This window comes from Eleutherodactylus coqui, unplaced genomic scaffold (assembly GCF_035609145.1).
Source record: "Eleutherodactylus coqui strain aEleCoq1 unplaced genomic scaffold, aEleCoq1.hap1 HAP1_SCAFFOLD_19, whole genome shotgun sequence".
NCBI classification, from domain to species: Eukaryota; Metazoa; Chordata; class Amphibia; order Anura; family Eleutherodactylidae; genus Eleutherodactylus; species Eleutherodactylus coqui.
Genome location: NW_027102012.1, coordinates 5,769,928 through 5,776,644, shown reverse-complemented (window position 1 = coordinate 5,776,644; position 6,717 = coordinate 5,769,928).

Here is a 6,717-nt window from a genome sequence, read left to right as displayed (position 1 = left end):
GGTGCTTTCACTACCCCTTCTTTTTGCAACCTGATCTTCTCTCTTTCGCAATGTCAGGCTCCGCTAACCTCTCCATAATCTCCATTAATGCGCAGGAACTGAACGTGCCAGAGAAGAGGTCCTCCATCCTCCACCTCCTCTGGAAAAGAAGAGTACATGTGGCCTTTATCCAGGAGACCCACTTCCGCACGAACAAAAGCCCCAGATTTGCAAACGACAGATTTCCAAACACCTACCACAGCACAAATGCGGAATCCAAGTCCAAAGGGGTCTCCATCCTTATCGCCAACTCCGTCCCATGGGAGCAGGAAGAGGTCCGCTGTGATCCGGGAGGTAGATATATTTTCCTCAAGGGGAAACTCACTGGCACACAAATCACACTAGCGGCCATCTATTCACCCAACTCCAACCAGGTGTCCTTCTTAGAGGAGATCCTGGAGGAGCTGGAGGAATTTCAGGAGGGCACCCTGGTCCTGGGAGGAGATTTTAACATGCCGTTGGACCCAAGAATAGACACATCTAAAGGCAGCGGTAACCTTCCCAGGTCAGCGTACCGCAGGATCAAAAATACATTACACAAGTATCAGTTGGAAGACGCCTGGAGAACCTTACACCCCACCACAAAGGACTACACGTTCTTTTCCCAACCACACAACTCATACTCCAGAATCGATTTTTTCCTCCTCCAACTCTCATCCCTAGCGAATCTAGTCTCGGCTACAATAGACACCATCACATTTTCAGACCACGCAATGATCATACTAGCGCTGAAATTACCTACCCTGCACAATAGAATATGGCATTGGATATTCAATACACGGCGAACTCAGACGAAATCCGCACAACATTAAGGAAATACTTTGAACACAAAGTCACTCCAGAGGTTGACCCACTAACGGTATGGAAAGCACACAAGTGCGTGATACGGGGTTTCTGTGTAGGCCTTGGCTCACGCATTAAAAAGGAACGTAGCGCACATCTCAGGGGACTCCTGGATCAGATCCAGGCACTAGAGTCCTCCCACAAATCGACACTAGACAGAGAGAAGGGAACAGAATTACTACGGTTGAAGGAGCAGGTCCGTTCCCACTGTCTGGGAAAGGCAAAAGTGAGCCTGACGAAATGTAGACGTCATTTCTTTGAATTTGGAGACAAACCGAGCTGCATATTGGCCCGGGCCCTCCGCGCAGCAAGAGCTAGGGCCTACGTTCTACACATTAAGAACTCCGAAGGCCACACACTACATCTTCCCGAACAAATCACAGAAGCGTTTTGGCAATATTACTACTCTTTATATAACCAATCTCCACCACAGTCCGAGCAAGCCAGAGAACACAAGAAAGCTAGGATCCACGAATGCCTACAATGATCAAACATTCGCAGATTCCCAAAGGAGGCCATAGAACTGATGGAGGCCCCAATATCCCCGACTGAGCTAGCAGAAGCGCTGACAGACTCTCAGACAGGGAAAGCGCCAGGTCCAGATGGGCTAACCCTATCATATTATAAGAAATTCGCAGAAACACTTACACCCCACTTCATCCAAGCCTTCAATTCCATAACATCCGGAAACAAAATACCTAGAGATACCCTAACAGCACACATAGCGGTCATCCCTAAAGAAGGGAAGGACCCAGCGCAATGCCAGAGCTACCGCCCCATCTCTTTACTTAACGCAGACCTGAAATTATTTTCTAAAATTCTGGCAAATAGGATCTCCCCCTACTTATGTAACAATACACAAAGACCAAGTTGGCTTCGTCCCATTAAGAGAGGCAAGGGACAACACAACCAAAGCCATTAACCTAATACACCAGGCGCACAGACTCTCCAAATCGATATGCCTTTTATCCACAGATGCAGAAAAGGCATTTGACAGGGTGGAGTGGGACTTCCTATTTGCGACAATTACCCACGTGGGTATGGGCCCTAACATGTTACACTGGATTACAGGCCTATATTCCAGCCCATCCGCGTCCGTTAGAGTAAACAGCCAGCTTTCAAAGCCATTTTCCATTTCAAATGGTACAAGGCAGGGCTGCCCTCTATCGCCACTGATCTTTATAATATGCCTGGAGCCACTGTTGTCACAAATACTTAATAACCCAAACGTTAAAGGGATCACGGTGGGGGAGGAAGAATATAAGATCGCCGCATATGCGGACGACCTCCTGTTCTTTATCTCCAACCCACGAATCTCCTTACCAAACCTATTGGCAGAAATTAACCACTATTCCAAAATATCAAACTTTAAAATAAACTATCATAAGTCAGCAGCTCTTAACATCTCTCTCCTACAACATTTTGTGGAGGAATTAAAGGACTCGTTCTCATTTCAGTGGGAAAAGAATCACATTCAATACTTGGGGACCAAGCTAACGCCAAACATTGAGGACCTATACCCCACCTACTTTCCAGCACTCTTAAGCGAAATTCGACAAGACCTCAACTCTTGGACCAAAGGGACTTTCTCTTGGTTCGGCAGGGGAGCAATAATCAAAATTAATATACTCCCCAGTATACTATACCTACTTCAGGCCCTTCCCATACAAGTGCCAAGGCTCTTCGTCCAGCATTTACAATCACTCACGTCCACATTCATATGGGCAGGAAAGGCCCCACGGATAGCAAGAGACACTTTATCTCGGCCGAAAAGCGAGGGGGGCATGGGACTACTAGATTACGTAAAATACCACCAGGCAGTACACTTAGTACGCATGGTGGACTGGCACCGGCATGCAGCCCTTAAACAGTGGATAGCAACAGAACAAACAGCAGCCCTGGCGCCGTTAGTAGCTCTCCCATGGTCTGAGGGACAAGCCCCCACAGAACTAGCACTCCATCCTACAATCGGCCCCACGCTAGGGATCGCCATCAAAGTACTAGCCAGGAAAGACATTTCTCCCAGGCCCTCACCCATGTTCCCGGTTCTGGGTAACCCGAGATTTCCCCCAGGCAATGAGAACAAAGTATTCCGTGCAAGGATTACCGAAGGCAGATTCCGGGCAGAACATTTTATGCAAGAAGCCCAGTGGCTCCCACTGGAAATGCTCAGAGGGAATACGGACTCACCCCAACTCCCATTATGGCAGGCATTACAAGTAAGACACTTTCTATCTACGCTACCCCGCCCCACTACTTTTGCCTGCCCAAAAACACAATTTGAAGTCATCTGTAGGGAGAAGGGACCCTCAGGCATACGCTATCCAAAATGTACAACATACTAAACACACAACCTGAGGCCTCACCACCTAAGTACATGAATAAATGGGAAGAAGAGTTGGGAGTCACACTTACACCGGAGGAAAGAGATAGAATTTTCATCATCACACACTCGGTTTCAATATTGAGCAAAATACAAGAATCTGGATACAAGGTTCTCACCAGGTGGTATAGGGTGCCCTCCCACTTGCATAGAATATTCCCGACAGTCCCCCCCACATGTTGGAGATGCGGGGCGGAGCAAGGGACAATGTTACATGTCTTTTGGGACTGCTCGGTCCTGGCGAGCTTTTTGATCAGAGGTGTGGCAGATAGCATCTAGATTCACCCACTACCCCCTGCCAAAATCCCCGGCCTTCTTCCTCCTGCATCACAGCGATATACCACTGGCGACCTACAAAGAATCTGTAGTACGTTTTCTAGTGAGTGCGGCAAGATCATGCATTCCTAAACTTTGGAGACAGACAACCTCACCAACAATGGCTCTATGGCTCAATACAGTAAGGAGGATCATGGAGATGGAGGACTTCACTGCGGCACTAAGGGGCACACAGGAAAGCTTCAGGAACATATGGTATCACTGGATGGTGTTCCAGGAATCTGAGGAATATCGCTCGTTAATGGATCACTAAACGACAAAAGCGAAACCTGACCACATAGCTATACTCCACGCAACTTAATGGTTGAGTTTTATTTTATTTTTCCCCTAAATGTGTCCCCCTGGTTAATCCCCCTTGTGTCACGTCTGTCTAATTGGTCATGTTAGTTTATATAATATAGAAAGAAAAGAAACACAGATGACGAACAGAAGGACAACGAGTCTTGAATGTTGCAATAAGTTAAGTCTTCCTTTTATTCACAACAAAGAAAAACTGTTCTAATTCTTTGGTATGGTAATGTTCATAAAGTTGGTGTGACGGTGCGCAATGAACACTATGTAAACTGTAATCAAGTTATAATCTGAAAAATAAAGAATAAAAAAAAAAGTTAATGACAAGTCTTCAAGCCGTGATGACCGTAAAATGTGGGATTAAGCTTCTTAACTGTACCTACACCCCACAGATAAGCGATCCATGTTATACATTGAGTTTGCTGTTTCCACCTGTGGGCAAGGACCTGCTGTTGTCTCTGATCCTGGGGTTATACTTGCTTTGCGCTACCTGGTAATGGGACCAAGGCAGACTACGGGAGACTGCCTGAGGGACACTATATGGAGAGGAGAACCATGGAGGCACACTGTTTTCTGGGATATGGCCTGAGCTACAAAGAGCACACGCAGACGTGTGATGGTTGTGTGGTCACAGGTACCTAGAACAGGTGCCAGGTACAGGCCCTAACGGGATTGTGCTTTGGTACAACTGATAATGCCTGTGCACCTCATGACCTCCGAGGGCAACAGCAAGGGCCGTGTCCGGAAAACTAGGAATTCCTCTCCCAAAGGTTCCTTTGACGCCATCAGGGGTCCTAAGGGGGGTACTGAACGAGTATAGGGCAAGAAATCAGATGGCTGCAGCGGGTTTGAGTCTCTTCTTGCATGGTGGGCAACAGTGGATAAAAATGTAGACTGGATTAATTACACATACTATAACCAACAGAGATTTGTTAATTATACAAGAGATGCAATTAGGGGCCTAGAGGAACAACTAGGACATACCTTACTTATTACATGGCAAAATAGAATGGCTCTTGATATGTTACTAGCAGAAAAAGGAGAAGTTTGTAAAATGATTGGAGGATATTGTTGTACTTTCATTCCTAATAACACGGCACCAGATGATACCTGAGCACTGGAAGGGGTAAATGCATAATAAAATGAACTAGCTGATAACTCTGGCATAGACGATCCATTCAGGGACTGGTTGAAAGCTTGTTCGGACACTGGTCACAAGTCATATACTCCACACTAGTCTCTGTGTCAGTATTTGCCTCCATTCTAGTACTCTGTGGTTGCTGCTGTATTCCATGTATCCGAGGAGCACTGCATCAGCCAGTGCCCGATTAACCAATCACAGCCATTCAATGATGTCATTCAGTGATGTCATTCAGTGGTGCAAGCCTCTGGTTTGCACCACTGCCTCTCCCCCTGTGCCCCAACCTGCCACTGAGATCCAACCCCCCTCTCAGGACACAGGCACGACCGTCTCCTGGCCTGCACCCACATGCTCACCTCCGCTGTCCTCGGCCCCATCCAGCAATGTCTCTCAGCGCAGCGTCCAGCCGTCGCTAGCGCAACTGTTTGAACGCAAGTACGCCGTCGTGCACATAGCCAAATTGATCAGCCTGGAGATGCTGCCGTATAGGCTTGTGGAAACGGAGGCTTTCAAAAACATGATGGCGGCGGCGGCCCCGCGCTACTCGGTTCCCAGTCGCCACTACTTTTCCCGATGTGCCGTCCCAGCCCTGCACGACCACGTCTTCCGCAACATTGTACGCACCCTCACCAACGCGGTTACTGCCAAGGTCCACGTAACAACGGACACGTGGACAAGCACAGGCGGAGAGGGCAACTATATCTCCCTGACGGCACATTGGGTGAATTTAGTGGAGGCTGGGACCGAGTCAGAGCCTGGGACCGCTCACGTCCTACCCACCCCCAGAATTGCGGGCCCCAGCTCAGTGGTGGTATCTGCGGTGGTGTATGCTTCCTCCACTAAACCACCCTCCTCCTCCTCCTCCTCCTCCTCCTACGCAACCTCTGTCTCACAATCAAGATGTGTCAGCAGCAGCATGTCGCCAGCAGTCGGTGTTGCGCGGCGTGGCAGCACAGCGGTGGGCAAGCGTCAGCAGGCCGTGCTGAAACTACTCAGCTTAGGAGAGAAGAGGCACATGGCCCACGAACTGCTGCAGGGTCTGAGAGCAGACCGACCGCTGGCTTTCGCCACTGAGCCTCCAACCGGGCATGGTCGTGTGTGACAACGGCCGTAACCTGGTGGCGGCTCTGCCGCCTCACGCACGTGCCATGCCTGGCCCACGTCTTTAATTTGGTGGTTCAGCGGTTTCTGAAAAGCTACCCACGCTTGTCAGACCTGCTCGGAAAGGTGCGCCGGCTCAGCGCACATTTCCGCAAGTCCAACACGGACGCTGCCACCCTGCGGACCCTGCAACATCGGTTTAATCTGCCAGTGCACTGACTGCTGTGCGACGTGCCCACACGGTGGAACTCTATGCTTCACATGTTGGCCAGGCTCTATGAGCAGCGTAGAGCTATAGTGGAATACCAACTCCAACATGGGCGGCGTAGTGGGAGTCAGCCTCCTCAATTCTTTACAGAAGAGTGGGCCTGGTTGGCAGACATCTGCCAGGTCCTTGGAAACTTTGAGGAGTCTACCCAGATGGTGAGCGGTGATGCTGCAATCATTAGCGCAATCAAGAAGGAAAATACTGTGGCAGCAGACAGCGATGCAGTAAAACTTCTTCCTTTATTCCTCCACACACATACGACGTTTCGATCAACACAGTGATCTTTGTCAAGTACAAATACACCCTTAGTTACAG